Below are 16,901 nucleotides of genomic sequence, written 5' to 3'. Positions count from 1 at the left end.
CGTTTCAGGTCCAGTGGCTGACCTGTTCTGAGAAAGCGTTACCAAACTCCAAACGTTGACTGTTTTCTCCTCCACAGATGCTGCCAGAATTGCTGAGCTTTTCCAGCAACTTAGTTTTTGTTCGTTTTTATCTTCCCTTAAAGTTTGTTGAAAAATTAAACCTGAAACTTCAGGAATATTATTTCAGCTCGGGATGTCACCATCTATTGCATGTGCTCTTGAAGTTTACCACTATCCTCCACAGTTTACAATAACTCCACATCTTGAGTCATCTGCAAATTTAGAAGTTGTACCCTATACACTGTAGGTCATGCAGAACAATGATCAAGAAAAGCAGCAACCTTTAATACCTGCTGAATCTCGCTCGGGGCAGCTTCGTTTTTGTGCAACAACATTGAGTTTTGCCAGTTTGACCGTTATGACGCCGGGCGGCGGAGAGGAGCACGCGGGACACTCTGTTGCCAGGCAACCGTCGAGGGAAGCACGTGGCGCCTTGTTTACAAATGACTGTTGGTGAATGGAAGGTGACAGCTGGTCCGGTCCGTCCCGGGAAGGCAGGGCAAGGCACGGCACGGCATAGCAGCACTGGCAGTCTCTGCGAAAGGATGTGGTAAAAGTCAGTCTGAGCTCCTGGGAAAAACAAATCGCTTGAGCTGTAAGTACCATTCTTTGATTCAATCGGAATATTCCCGTTTCACTCGTTTATTCACTTTGCAGCCCTACGAGCGATAGGTGACACTGTGTAACGTCAGAGTAAAGATATCGTTATCAGCCACATCAAGATTGCTTGTAAGAATAAAGGCAGCAGCGGCAGCAAATATTTTGAATTTATTACTCTAGAGGAATCTAGAGCTATTCCTGCTCGGTCCCAAGACCTCTGTTGTAAGGATTTACACGTGATTTTTCGGCTGCCGTTTTCCCATAACGTATATGTGGCGTCCATGTGTCGGGGACTTATACATGGAAGAACACTGGTTATTGGGATATTCATCCTTATGATCCATATATGTTTTTGTTTAAAAACTACTAAAACAGAGTTTATTGCCATTGATCTTGAATAAAGTCAGCATGTAATTAATCTCACATTTGCAAGGTGGCCCATTTCCTAATACTGGACGTTGTTTACTTGGGGTGTAGAATAAATATACCATCCTTCTGGAAACATCTGTCCTATTTACTGTGTGGATAAACTGACCTTCTGAGTTGTGCAACATTATTTTTCCACGTGGGATTCTGTTTCCTTATGCTGTTGTGAATGAAGCCTTCTGCAGGCAGGAGTAATAGCAGCAAGAATGTTTCTTAAAATAATCCTAACTTTACCAATGTCTCCACAGTGTTCAGTGCCTTAGAATCTAGTAAACATCATTGGATTCGTAACTTCCTAAAAATAAAGTGTACCATTTATCTTGTCTTTCAGAAACATCCTAAAGTGTATCTAATGCATAACTGCAATCTTGTACATAGCAAGTCTGCACAAAAACTGCTTAATCTGCTTTGATGGTATGATTGAAGCAGAAATGTTAACCAGCAAAATCTCTTCAAAAAGTATTATAGATTCTTTAATATCTGCTAGGAACATCAGACAGCACCTTACTTTGATATCTCATCCATAGACGGTATTTCTAGCCATGTAATGCTGTACTGAAATGTCAGTCTATGTAAGCTGTATCTTGTCGGTGTTTATAAGGTAAATTTAAAGGCAGGGTTAAGTGAGCAGTTTTAGGATGGTATGTGAGGTCATCTATTCAGCAGCAATGGATATGCCATTCCTGGCATTCAGTCAACATTAGGTAGTAGATTGGTCACAGGACCGAAATCTTTCTAGCAGGTGTGATCATTGCAGTTGTAAAACGTGCTGTGCATCCCCTCCAAATGATGGGTTGATAAACTGTGGTGATTTTTTTTAGCCTTTTTTTCTTAAGTATTCAGAGGACATCTCTACCTTGAAATGCCCTCACAGTCTCCTGGCGGGGCTGCTAAAAGCACATAGCTCAACATAGCCTTCTCAGTCCCCTGCCTGTCACCCCTGTCTCAACAGGAGTCACTGAAGCAGCATGTTAATTGGACTTTTTCAGGATGAGCATGAAGACGATTTTAGATACTGCTCTCTGTTGCTGTGACCATGAGCCCCGAAGGCTGTGTTGTCTGCCTGTTACTAGTATTAAGAACAATCTCTCAGGCTGGAGAGGAACTTTGAGTGGGAGGGGAGAGTTTCAATTTATGTTGTTGGCATTGGTACTACTGACATTGATAGGAATGAAAAGGATGTTCTCTTGAAAGATTTTGAACAGTTTGGTGCTAAACTAAAAGCAGAATCTCCAAGGTGGGATTTTGGGATTATGATCAGAACCATGGGCAAATTGGCATATGATTCATAAAGGTAAGAGGCTAAATGCGTGGTTCAAAGATTGGTGTGAAAGAATGGATTTTAGTTCGTGGAGTTCTGGCACCAGAACTGGAGTACAAGAAAGCTGATTCAGTGAGACAGGCCTCACTGCTGGAACCAGTGTCCTGGAGAATCAAATAACTAGGGCTATAAAAAGTATTATATACTAAAGGGGGGGAAGGGGAATTATGTAGGTTTACAAAGCAAAAGGATATGGTGCAAAATAACCATTCCTTGGGAAAAAAGTTATTAGAAAAAAAATAACATGGAATAAGTCCCATTTGCCTAATAGGCTGCATGCTAGGATTTTAAAGGAAGTCATCTTGTACAGAGATAGTGGTTGCAATGGTAGTGACCTTCCGAGAATCCTTGGATTTAAGAAAAGTCCCAGAGGAAGACTGACAATGTAATATGTTTAGTCAAAAAGGAACAGAACAAGGAATGGGTAAGTATAGTCCAAATAGCTTAACATCTAACATTAGGAAAGATTATCAAAGTATTTAGAAATAAAAAATATATTCAAACAGACCAGCACAGCTTCATTCATTGTTTAAGTAGGTAGTGAGGAGGATAGACACAGTGGAACCAGTCGATGTAATATATTTGAATCTCCAAAAGATATTCAATAAAGTACTTTTAGTAAAACCCCTTAAAAAGATCAGACCACATGGCGTTGGGTGTAGTATCTTTTATGCATGGGAAGAGAATTGGATAACTAATAAAAGACAGAAAGTTTGGATAAAGGGAACATTTTCAAGATGACAAAGTGTGACTAGTGGAATGCCACAGGGTCCACTGCTGGGGCTACAGTTATTTTCAACATATATTAATGACTCTGATGACACAAAAAGTAGCTGGAGGGCAAGTAGTGAGGATGACACAAGGATTCTACAGAAGGATTTAGACAGGTTACGTGACTGTGCAAAAACTTGGCAGATGGAATAAAATGTGTGAAAAATGTAAAGTTTAGCAATTTGGTAGGAAGAATGGAAGAGCTGAACATTATTTAAATGGAGAAACAGCAGAAAGCTGCAGCACAAATGTATTTTGGGATCTTTGTGTATGAATCACAAAAGCCAGCATCCAAGTTTGTTGGGTGATAGGGAAGGCGAGATGGGCTGTTAGCCTTTATTTCAAAGGGAGTGGAATATGAAAATAGGAATGTCATGCTAAAATTAAACTATGCATTAGTCAGACCACTCCTAGCATGCTGTGAACAGCTTTGGACCTCTCATCTAAGGAAAGACGTACTGGAGAGTATTCAGAGAATGTTCACGAGGTTGATCCCAGATATGGCAGTTCATTTCTTCTGAAGAAAGGTTGAGTAGTTTGGGCCTGTACTCATTGGAACAAAAATAGAAATTGCTGGCTAAACTCAGCAGGTCTGGCAGCATCTGTGGGGAGAAAACTGAGTTAGTGTTTCAATCCCACAGTTATTTGTTCCATTTTACTCGACTCATTAGAGTTTAGAAGAATGAGTGGCAACATTATTGAAACACTTAATAAGGTAGATGCTGAGAGGTTGTTTCTGCTTATGGGAAAATCTAGGATGAGAGGGCATACTTTCGGAGTAAGGGGCCACACAGTAAGGACAGAGCTGTGGAGGTATTTCTTCTGTCAAAGTAGTGAATGTGTGGTATTCTTTACCCCAGAAAGCAGTCAAGCTGGATCATTAAGTGTGTCCTAGGCTGGCATAAACAGATTTTTAATAAATAAGAGAATCAAGTGTTATGAAAAACAAAGCAGGAAAGTAGAGTTAAGGATTAAAAGATGAGCCAAGCTCCAGAACGGTGCGAGCAGTGAGGCCTGGTCTCACATGTGGGCTGCAAGCCCTGGAACAATGTGAGCAGTGAGCCCTGGTACAGCACGTGGGCTGCGAGCACTGGTGTAGCGTGTGGATTGTGAGCCTTGGTACAGCGCGTAGGCTACGAGCCATGGTACAGCGCGTGGATTGCGAGTCCTAGTAGAGCATGTGGATTGAGAACCCTGGTACAACATTGAGCTGCGAGCCCTCATACAGCATGTGGTCTGCAATCCCCAGAACAGCATGAGCAGCAAGCCATGGTACAGCGTGTGGGCTGCGAACCCTGATTCAGTGCTGAGCTGGAAACCGTGGTATAGCGTGTGAGCTGTGAGCTCAAGAACAGCGCAGAGAAGCAGCTCCAGAGCAACACATGGGGAAGCATAACTGGAGTAGCGCACAGGCAGCGAGTCTAAGTTGGTGACCCTCGCAGGAGAGGCAGGCCTGACACCGACATCGGAGCAACTGAGCACCGGTATGAAGTGGACTGCGGCTTGGAGTGGAGCGGGGTTGACTGTTGGACCGCGGTTTGGCGTGGGTGCTCAGACCCCTGTACTGAGCTGCTACACTGTAATGTTAATTTGAAACTTCTGATCTGACTGCAATGTCAACTTTTTAATGTTGACCATTTTTAACTTATTTTTCAACTCTATAGGTAATGCAACTACTTTTGTTCCTTTGCTCTGTGCAAGAATTGTCCCTAGGGACTTCCACCTAAAATGTCACAGTAAGAAGACAGACATTGTAAAAGATTTTCACTCTACTCCTACAATGGAGGGCATGTGATTATAAAAGGATATTCTATTCTATGATCTCAATGAATGGCAGAGCAGACACAGTAGGCTAAATGACCTAATTCTTCTTTTACATTTTATCATCTGGGACCCAAAAGCTGTTAGGATTTTGACACTAGACATTCCTTGAAGTCATGAAGCTTTTGTCCATTTTGTGCTCAAATTCTTGAACACAACCTGAAGTGGCAGCTTTCTGAAATATTGGTGAGGTTACTTTTCCCCAGGGCAGGATTGACTGCCACGAGGGGTCATAGTTGTAAGGTGTTAGGAGGAAGATATTGAGGAGATGTCAGAGGGAGGTTCTTCACCCAGAGAGTTGTGTGCGCATGGAATACTTTGCCAGTGGTAGTTGTGGAAGCAGAGTCATTAGTGACATTTAAGTGACTGCTGGACATGCACATGGACAGCAGTGAATTGAGGGCAATGTAGGTTAGGTTATTTTGTTTTTGGATTAGGATTATTCCACGGCACAACATCGTGGGCTGAAGGGCCTGTACTGTGCTGTACTTTTCTATGTTCTACCACCACCGGTAAGTGGTGGTGACCAATCTTTTCCCAGCTAAATAAGAAAAGAATTTCAGTATTGTTTTCAAAATGACCTACTGTTGAGATAAAAACCTGGACATGTAATCAAAGAGAAAATTTTACTTCAAAATGATTTTAAGTAAAAATAAACTTTGGATGCATATCATCTCTGAACCATGACACCAAGAGCTTGCATTTGTATATCATATTTTATGAAGAAAAATGCCCGAAGGTGCTTCACAGGAGTATTATAAATTAAATTGACACTGGGCCACAGAGATCGTAGGAAAGCTGACTGAGAACCCGATCAAAGAGGCAGATTTTGTGGAGCTTCTTAAAGAAGGATGGAAAGGTAGAGCTGTGCAGAGGTTTAAGAATTACTCTTAATTACTCTGCAGTCATCTGTCTAGCCTCCTGTACATCCCCAGTTTTAACAATGATGGCGACACTTTCAAGTTTAGGAGTGAAAGTGTCGCCATCATTGTTAAAACTGGGGATGTACAGGAGGCCAGACAGATGACTGCAGAGATTTCTTTAAGTAGTAAGGCTAATGGAGGTTACAACATGAAGGAAGCTTAAGGACATGTAAGCACTTGGAATCAAGGATGTAAATATTAAAATTTTGGGATTGTTGGACTTGGAGCGAAAGTAGATCAACGAGAATTGGATGATGGGCGAAAGATAGGTGATGCAAGTTTGGATATGGACAGCAGCACAGAGTTTTGGATGACCTCAGGTTTATAGAGGAGAGAAAATAGGAGGCTACTCAGTCAAGTTTCGCAATGATGTAGGGATAACCAAGCCAATAAGAGTTTTAGCTCAGGCTGAGTTGGACAATGTTATAAATGTGAATGTAGGCCATATTGATGATGAAATAGATAAGTGATCAGAAAACTACCTTGGAGTTGAGTTATACAACATTAAAGGGAAACCATTAGGCTCTTTGAAGACCTATTCAATTTAGTACTTTCCCCTCCTTCTCCCCTCAAGTTTCCTGTCTGCAAAAATTTGTGGAGCCATTAACTCGGTTGGATGGCCAGTGTATAGATTGGATTAACAAGAACAACATTAGGTTTAATCTTTGTTCCAGATGAAGTAGGGTTGGGGTCTGCCTCCTAACCCTGCCTGTAATGAAAAAAAGTCACAACACTTTGACATGGTTGAACTCATTCCGAGCATATACTGACATATAAAGAGAGACTGGTTCAATTAGGTCTATATAAACTGGAGTTTAGAAGAAAGAGGGGGATCTCATAGAAATGTGTAAAATTATTACAGGAATACACAAAATAAGTGCAAAATGTTCCCGTTGACCAGGGAGGCCAGAACCAGGAATCAAAGTTTAAGGATACAGGTAGACCATTTAGTGTTGAGATGAGGAGAACTGTCTTCACCTGGAGAGTAGTGAGCCTACATAATTCACAAATCAACTGAACTTTTAATCTAGTCATACCTGTAAATGCTGCACACAATTATATAAAATATGAATGATTTGTTTCATTCATGGCATGTTAAATGATGTGTGAATATCTAAATATACATGTATAGAAACTAGACTCTGGGTGTAAGGCTCCTCAAGGTGCAGTACACTCCTTTTTCATCAGGGAAGCTTGCTTGGAGACACTAGAGGCTACATATAATAAAATTTGGCAATGTGTGAAATTTTGTCAAGGAGGGTTTCCCTTCCTGACGCCCAGTAAGATTTCCCATTATATCATCACGAAATTGCCTCATTAGCTACCTACCAAGCCCTCCAAGTGTGCCTCTCTCGTCTGATGCTGGCTGATTTTCCCACTTGCCGGAGGTAGAACTCACGGCACCGCGGACATCCTGTAATGGATCGGCATCCCTGGTCCCCATACTATCTTTAAAAGGTTATTGCACACCAGGATGAGCGCTGGCATTCTGAAACTGTCCTGTGTAGTTAGTTCCCCTTTTCCAGACATGGCAGATAAGAGGAAATTGGTGCTCCACTTGGTGGACAGGGACTTGGTCAATGGGTTGACGTAGTGGAAGAAAATCCTCTTCTCCCAGAATTGGGCTAAGGTTACCACCAGGTTCAGGACAGTATCAACAAAACAGAGGAATACAAAACAATGCCATAAGAAGACTCCCTCTTTGTGAGCGCAGATGCCACTGTCTACTCTTTGGTACTTCCCATTACTCTATCCCTGCTACTGCACCCATGTCCCACCAAGGCTGAAGCTGCATCACTCTGACCATTGCATGCATCATGTTCCCTCACTCACTCCTATCCCCCCCTCACCACACACCACTGACCCTGCATACCCTCTGAGCTGTCTATTCACTTGCTCACGATACCTCAGCAACTTTCCTCCACCTGCATCGGCAGAAGTAGACCATATGGCTCATCATACCTGCATTTAAAAGGCCTTGTGGACTAGTCCACAAAGTGTATCACAGACACTCTGCTAGAAGAAGGAAGCAAGTTTGAAGCAATTGTAGCAGATGTAAAAAACACATAATTTTATTTTCTGCATATTTGATGGTAGTCTGAACCAGGAAATGGACTGATTTAAGACAAAGGACTATGGGAGGAATTGCTGAACTTTTAAAAACAAAGTTACTGAAAATCATGAGAGAACAAGGTGTAGGGCTGGTTGAACACAGCAGGCCAAGCAGCATCAGAGGAGCAGGAAAACTGATTTTTCGGGTCTGGACCCTTCTTCAGAAATGAATCTGCATTGTCAGCATAAACTCTTCCTACCCTGTACGCGACACACAGACATAGGCCAATTAAAAAAAAGCATTGATGCCAGTCCCTAGAATTCAATGGAGGCACTCCTTTGGGTTCCCAAACCTTTCAGTTTTCTGAATAAGAGTCCAGAACCAAAACATCAGCTTTCCTGCTCTTCTGATGCTGCTTGGCCTGCTGTGTTCATCCAGCTCTACACCTTGTTTTCTCAGATTCGCCAGCATTGGCAGTTCCTACTAGATCTTACTGAAAATCATTGTGTGTGGATTTTATACTGCTTCTTTGTTCAAACATTAGGGGAGGATATTTGCTCTTATACAAAGTGAGATTTGTCAAGCAACATGTTGCTGATTCATTTTATGGATATGTGACCAATTGCGGATGCCAAAGTCCATCAGCCAGACAATAGTGATCTGATTGACACCAAGGTTGCTGAACAGCTAATGGATGTGAATGATGCTGGCAGAAGCCATTGGATTTTTGAAAGGGCATTTTGTGTTACTCTCTGCGGTAAAATACCTAAAGCCTGAAGAAAACTAAGTTATTTTCTCCCACCATTTGCTGTAATCTGCTGTTTTTAACCAATAAGTCAGAGATTTTATTGTTTATAAACCAAATGTTTTATACTTTCTGTGAAAGAACTGAAAGGTTTTGGAACCCAAAGTAGTGCTTCTATTGAATTCTGAGGACTGGCACTATTGAACTTCTTCCCTAATACTTTCTCTTTTCGTCTGTAAAACCAATGCTTTTTATTTTGTCAGCCTATATCCCGTGTTGTGCACAGGGTGGGAAGAGTTTATGTTGACAGTGCAGATTTATTTACCTCTGTTTAGAATCTACTTATTTGTAATAAATGATAGATTGTGTTAAGTACATAAATCTGATTCCTGTTTCCTATTAACCTGAATCTATCACATAGGTGAATTGAGAACTTTACGTGCTTTGCAAAAATTCTCGACTTTTGGGATGGCACCAGGGATAGCAGGGCTTATTTTATAGTGTGCTACCCTGGTGATATGTGACACAGACTGGCAGCATCTGCAAGTGCTCAAATCTTGAACAACTACTGCAACCTTCAATAAGTTAGGCGGAACATCTAAACCTTGTGTGAGGTACGACTTGTCTCACCCATCAAGACAGTGTCTAACATTTGTGTCATGCATCTATGTTCTCGAAAAGGACATTGAACTAAAATAAGGAGTCCAGTTACCCAAAAGCAGTGGGCTTTTTTACTGTTAAAACTTGAGCCAAATCAATATCTTGACTTCAATCTATTCACCAACCTATTCAATCCGATTCTACAAAGGTTGTACAGAAGAAGTGAGAGAAAGATGACTTACGAAGGTGTCTCAATTTCTTTAACTTTTAATCCTTATACTTTTTGAAATTTGCAACCAAAGTATGTTTTCATTGAGATCTTCTCGATAAAAACAAATCATACATATGGCAGGAAGATGTCCAGCATATTTTTAAGCCCCTCAAAAATGTTTTATCATGCAATGCATGTTGTTACAATGCTGATGGAAAGATTGCACAGCACATCAAACCGCTGCTTTCCATGAATTGTCACAGATGTGAAATATGACCACTTTAATGTCATGGCTGGTTAATATTTAATTGTGAGCTCCATCAAAGGTAAGAAAAGAAACAAGCCATTTATTCTGCAAGTTCTACATGAAGACATGATCTATACATAAAGGCCAAATGAGTTCAGAAAACATCCAAGAGATTGGCACATGAATCCATATATTGGCCCAGTATTAATGAGGACATTGATTGTATCGTCATGTTCTGTGAAATGTCAATTTCATGAACCGCAACAGTCAAGTGAGCCTCTCCTTCCACATAAGATTCCTTCCAAGCCGTGGGGCAAGATTGCAGCTGATATTTTCCAAGCACAAGGACACGATTACATTCAGGTGACTGCTACTCAAGTTCCATTTGTTTGACAAATTAAGGATACTAAAGTGCAATGGTTGTTGACATGTTGACTCCATAATCAGTAATGTTTGGTGTCCCTCAAACAAATTGTGTATGGTAATGGCCTTCGTGCATTCTGCCAAAATATATGCAGGAATTGGGATGTTGAACATCTTATATTTTCTCGTCTCTACCCCCAGGAGAGTGGCATTGCAGAATATACTGCTTGTAGTATAAAATCTGTGTTCTTTAAATGTAAAGTGACTTCTGAAGAGTTTCAAATAATTATGTTGAATCTACATGCTACATGCTAAACAAGAGTTTATTCCCATCAGCAGCTTTCATGTTTGGCAGACTGAGCGACACAGTTCTCCCACACTGTCATCACACAGCCATGTTTGCATAATGTATTCCTGGAAAGAAGGGAAAAGATGGTATATCTAGCTTGAATCAGGATGAAGCATATGAATTTGAGACTTAAAATGAAAAGCAATTGAGAGAATAAGGAATGAAGCTTCCTCTGTTTTCCAGGAATTGGAACTTAATCTGCTACAAGAGAAGTCACTCGTTATTTGAAGAGTATCTGGTAAGTCAGGAAGGTTTAGAAGTTTTACTCATTTCCTAAGGTTCAAAACAATGTAGCAGTTGATGGTAAGGTTAACAACAGATACAACAGGATAGGTAAATTTAATTGATTGGGTCATATGTCACTGCTGCAGCATGTGAAAGCTCCTTGATACCAATATGATCCAGGTTAAACATATAAGCAATAAGTATTGTGAAGATTGAGCAACTTTGGCTCAGATTTAATGAGCTGGAGCCTGAACCACAGACAGTGTGATGCATCAGGAAGGACGAATATTTCCTAGATTCTTTGGACCAACAGACATTGCAGATCTTAGGATATAGCTAGAGAGTAGTAAGGAATGGAACACTTTGCATGCAATGGTAATAGATTCGCCAACTTTAAGTACATTTAAGTCATCATTGGACAAGCATATGGACGTACATGGAGTAGTGTAGGTTAGATGGGCTTCAGATCGGTATGACAGGTCGGCACAATATCGAGGGCCGAAGGGCCTGTACTGTGCTGTAATGTTCTATGTTCTATGTTCTATATTGGGTGAATATTCAGCGACGCTGACTGTGATTGAGGCAGTTAAGAGGACCCAGAGACCAGGAGCTTCAGCCTTTGCAATTGTCAAATAAGCTTTAGGTTCTTTCAACTTGTTTAGGTGAGGGTGAGGCCAACAAAGTAGACGAACCAATTGACTATGATACATTGGTACAGTAAGCCTTCAATTGAGGATGATAAAAAAGAATTGTAGTTGTGAAGGGCATAGAGTCATGGCGAATTACATCTTTCTCGACAGCAATAGCGTGAGTCTTGGTGGATGTGTTGCCTGTTTGGTACCAGGGTTCAGGGAGTCTGATCAGGACTGGAGATGACCTTTGAGGAGTGTGAGGATCCTGTCATTATGGTCCATGTACATACCAACAATATGGGCAGGACAAAGAAAGAGTTTGTGTATTGTCAGAATGAGAAGGGAGCAGCAAATTAAGAAGTGTAACCTCAAAACTCAAAATTTCTGCAATATTAGCTGGACAGTGTCCAAATTGGCACAGAGCAAATCAGGTTAGTTATTGTGAATGCATGACTGAAAGACGATTATGGGAGAAATGGGTTCCAGATCATGAGGCACGAACTCCAGTTCTAGGAAGGTAGATTCTGCATCGTTGGGACAGACTCCATCTGAATGATATCAGGGCAGGTGTTCTTTTGAGCCACATAACTGGGGAGGTAGACAGTATTATAACCTAAATAGTGGGGACAAGGGATCAATTCGGAAAGAAATGTCAAGTCAAAGAATCAATGCAAGGCAAATGAGAAAGGTACAGCAAAATATAAACATTGCACTGAGTGAAAGGATTGAAAGTACAAATCTAATAGTAAATCAACAAGTAGGACCAGAGGTTACAAAAAGAATTGAATTGAATTGAATTGAATGAGCTTTATTGTCACTCAAATGAGTACAGTGAAAAGTTTATAAGTCGCCACTTATGGTGTCATCTTAGGTACAAGGTACCTTCTTCTGTACAAGTTCTCAGGAAAAAAAGTTAAAACAATAAAGAAGTACAAACTCCAGCATTATAATAATAGGTCAGAAAATAGAGAAATAAGAAGTTCAGAACAACAGTCCTTCCAATACAGTCCACGCTGGCACCTAGCCTCCAGACCACATCAAGCCTTGACTACAAATCACAATGGACTACCCCTCAAGGCTCTTGAGGCTGAGAGACTGCTCTGTAATGAGCTCAAGGCTGGAGGTCCATGCTGAAGCCACGCTAGGTCAAAAGACTGCCTCGGGTCGCTGAAGGATCACCATGCCAGACCAAGAGATTGCCATGCTGGGCTGCTAAGAGGCAGCCACACTGGGCCAGGAGACCACTATGCCAGTCCAAGAGGACGCCTCACTGGCTCAGCGCTGAGGCCAAGTGTCTGGTGCAAAGTAAAGAATGGGTTGCTTGTCAGAAAGGTGCAATGAAAATCAAAAAAGATTTTAATCTCCATGTAGACTGCAGAAGTCAAATGGCCAGAGGGAACCTTGATGAGATATTCATAGAATGTTCTCAGAATAGTTTCTTAGAGCCACATATTCTGGAGCTGATCAGCGAGCAAGCTGTGCTAAAACTGTTAGTGTGTACAAAGATGTTGGATGGTGTGCTGTGGGAGGTGAGACCAATGAGTTATTATCACTTGACATTCAGTGGCATTACCATTGCTGAATCCCCCACTATCAACATCCTAGGGATTACTGTTGACCAGGAACTAAACTCAACTACCCATATAAGTACTGTGGCTACGAGAACAGTTAGCGGTTATCAGTCCTGCTGTGAGTCAGGAGGTGAGTTACTCACTAGGCCTGTTTACCAACTACAAAGCACAGATTACAAGGCATACATTGCAGACTAGACAGGCCTGTACTTCTAAGAAAGTTGGATGACATCATGACCAGTACTGCTGCACTGTGGAGTCAGTTGCCTGTCCTTCACTCACTTTCTGGAGTGGAATCAGTCCAGTGTATTTGGGCTGTCACCTATTTTTATGTAATGTACAATCAAATCAGTAAGCACAGAACCCAGATTATATTTGCAAGTCTAATATTGTAGCCATATAAATAGTAAATATCATTAATAAGCCTCAAGACACCTCTGTCAACAAGAATCCAACTCTCTGTGGTATATGTTATGCAGACTAATGTCCAGAAAACCACAGAGTGAATCAAAAGCAAACTGTTAGGAAGTGTCAAAGGTGATTATGTTACAATACAGAATTTGTTGCAAATTTTCTATTGCAGTATTTATTCTGTGTGCATATAATGTCATTTTTTTATTGATCCTGAGCAGCTGACTTCTGTAAATCTCATCTGCAGAGCCTAGTGACCTGTTAAAAGTAAAAATTGATATCACTGGACTGCTGGCTGGGAAGACCTGATTTTTCTCTCCTTTTATTACCCAACACAGATTTAACTGGCTATTGATGGTGCTGTACACAACAGCAGAACAATCTTCAAGGATTTTCAGAACTACATTTAACATCGTAATATGCCATTATAATGTGATTTCTTGATGGAGTTATGAGGAAATAACATTGCACAAGCCACTGTGGTCTATTCACAAAACTGTTGTTTGCGTATTCAATCCCAGGAATAGACTGCAGGCTGGAAGGAAGGTTAATATCACTGTCAGGCACTATTCTAAGAGTCAGCATATAAGAGCCTTATAAGATGTACTGTCCCTATTTCTGAGCCAGGAGGCCCAGATTCAAGTCCCATCTGCTCTTGAGATATGTCATAGCATCTTCTGAGCAGGTTGATTTCAAAATATCTGTAAGGGCCTTTTGCTTCCATATGTCAAAAGTAGTCTTAACAAGTCAGCTGCACTTTCTTGAGATACTGTCATTGGTGTTAATGTCATCAGTTTTTGCTTTCCCTAGCAGTCCTGTGAATATGATGGCGTGGCTTCTTTGAAAAACATGAAAGAGCAGAGGAGCTAGTGTAGGAATGGAGACAGTCAATGATTTCAAATTGAAATTTGAGGTCTTTATTAGGAGATTCTAGGATCGGACATTTACCTCCAAGTCAAACAGAAATGTAACTTTGAGTAGTTTGTATCACCCTGAAATGCTGACTGGGAGAGGCATATAATCACGGGGAAATACTTACGAATACAATTAATTAGCTGGTATTAGTATTTTGAGACATCCTGGGATTATAAAAAAGTACCATTCTATCTTAATATTTCTCCAATTCAATTTTAACAGTCATAAGCTCACAAACTCATAGTTACTCCTGAAGAAGCATTCTATATTCCAACCTTTTTTCGAAAGAAAATCTTTCTAATTTTCCCGTTTTATTTTTATATGGCTAATACAAGTTCGTACCTCCTGGTTATTGATTTAGCAATTAGAAGATAGTCTTTATTTTATTCTTTCAAAACCTTTCATAATTTGGAAAAGTCTTTAACCAAACTTTTCTTAAAACTATGCCTGATGAAAAAGCCCATTTTTTTTCAGTTGTTTCTTCATAAATTTTCCCACAAATAGAAAAGCCCATGGGATCCAAGAAAATTTGGCAAATTGGATACAGAATTGTGACAGAAGGCAGAGAGTGAGAAATGTTTTGGTGACCTGTGTCCACTGGGTTCCGTAAGGATCAGTTTTGCAGCACTTGGTGTTTGTGGTATATATAAACAGTTTATACTGAATCTAGCAGGGTTAATCAGTAAGTTCTCAGATGATATGGAAAAATTGGAATGTTAAGTATTGAGGAAAATAGCCTCAGATTAGAAGAGCTAATAGTTGGCTGGTCAGATGGGCTGATTAGTGGCAATTCAATCTGAATAATTGTGAGGTGATGCACTTGGCAGGACAAACTAGGCAAGGGAACACATGATGAATGGTATGACCTTAGAAAGTACCGAGGATCAGAGGAACCTTAACTTTAAAATAGTAGGACAAATAACTGACGTGGTTAAGAAGGCAAATGAGATGCATGTCTTTATCATACTAAGCATAGAGTTCAAGAGCAAGAGGTTATAGAATCCCTACAGTATGGAAACAGGTCATTTAGCCCGAGTCCACACCGCCCCTCCGAAGAACATCTCACCCAAACCCATTCCCCACCTCTACATTTTCCATGACTAACCCACCTAACCTAAACATCCTTGGACACTATGGGCAATTTAGCATGACCAATCCATGTAGCCTGCAAATCTTTGGACTGCAGGAGGAAACTGGAGCACCTGGAGGAGACTCATTCAGACACAGGGAGAATGTGCAAACTGCACACAGACAGTCACCCAAGAGTGGAATCAAACCTGGGTCCCTGGCACAGTGACGCAGCAATGCTAACCATTGAGCCATCATGCTGCACCTGTAATTTTTGCAATTGTGTAAAACATCAGTTATGACACAGCTAGAGTATTGTGAATAGTTCTGGAATCGACATTATAGGATGGCTGCGATTACACAGGAGAGGGTGCAGAGAAGATTCACCAGAATGTTGCCTGGACTGGAGAGTTTTAGTTGTAATGAGAGATTATTGGATAGAGCAGTTGAGATTCGAGGGGTACATGATTGAAATGTATGAATTTATGATATTTTCATTTTTAAATGGCAATAAAGACTGGCTTTATTCTTCATTGTTTGGTCCCCACTATCAGGTTAGTTTATTGATTCTATTAATTCACAGATGGCCTGCTGTTGAATTGATTTACTTGCCAATATTCTGTTGCTTGATGAAATTATAGTAAATGAATACTATAGCCTAGTGGATGCTAAACTGGCTTGGATAGAATTCTCGCGGACTTGCAATTCTCAATTCTCCATTTCCATAAAACAAAGGGATCAAATCTGATTCAATGTGAAATGTAGACTGATGTACCCAAACTAGCCCTTATTATTTACCTGCCGTGAATTTTCTCCCTTCAACATTCAGAAAGGTTGACAAATATTTACAACTTTGAGGTAACGAAGTGTGAGGCTGGACGAACACAGCAGGCCCAGCAGCATCTCAGGAGCACAAAAGCTGACGTTTCGGGCCTAGACCCTTCATCAGATGATGAAGGGTCTAGGCCCGAAACGTCAGCTTTTGTGCTCCTGAGATGCTGCTGGGCCTGCTGTGTTCGTCCAGCCTCACATTTCGTTATCTTGGATTCTCCAGCATCTGCAGTTCCCATTATCACTTTACAACTTTGAGGGTTTGTTTTAAAGCGTCTGAAGAATATTTGACAATAGGGCCTTCGAAATGCAATTACAAACCTTTTCATGGATAATTCTTTCTAAGATTGCATTTAATATTCAGTTCATTCATCATTTGTGGTCACCATGTTTGTATCAATATATGCAAAATGTGTTTTCATTTAATAAGTTGCCCCTACAAGCTCAGATGAGATCAGAACTCTTTATTCAGGCCAGTGTGGTCTCATTGCAATACATTGTAGGCAGGAGCACATAATTGGCTCCATCATCGCCATTTACAGTGCAATATTGTCTAAACCAAGAAAAGTGAAGAAGTACTGTGATTAAATTATATTCTGCTTTGTGATGAAGTAATAGCTTATTGACCAAGACAAAATTGAAGGTAGCGTGCAGCTGAAATGGCAGAGTCTACAGTTCTGCAGGTTTATTAAACCACATAATCAATACTATTTTTATAACATATCTAGTTCAATGCTTTATTCCAGTGAGTAAATTAG

General features: G+C 40.7%; 1 protein-coding gene across 1 annotated transcript in view; it reads left to right on the top strand.

Moving 5' to 3' along the window:
- Nucleotides 1-578: 578 nt before the first annotated feature.
- si:zfos-911d5.4 (uncharacterized) overlaps nucleotides 579-16,901 on the top strand; it is a 216,874-nt gene continuing 200,551 nt past the window's right edge. The window contains exon 1 of the mRNA XM_048551352.2: nucleotides 579-655. The gene's annotated coding sequence lies outside the window, so the exon portion shown is untranslated. The remainder of the gene's footprint in view (nucleotides 656-16,901) is intronic.

The sequence above is a fragment of the Stegostoma tigrinum genome, chromosome 20 (genome assembly GCF_030684315.1).
Source record: "Stegostoma tigrinum isolate sSteTig4 chromosome 20, sSteTig4.hap1, whole genome shotgun sequence".
Lineage (NCBI taxonomy): Eukaryota > Metazoa > Chordata > Chondrichthyes > Orectolobiformes > Stegostomatidae > Stegostoma > Stegostoma tigrinum.
The sequence above is the reverse complement of the archived record's forward strand: the minus strand, read 5'-3'. Positions and strand labels throughout refer to the sequence as shown.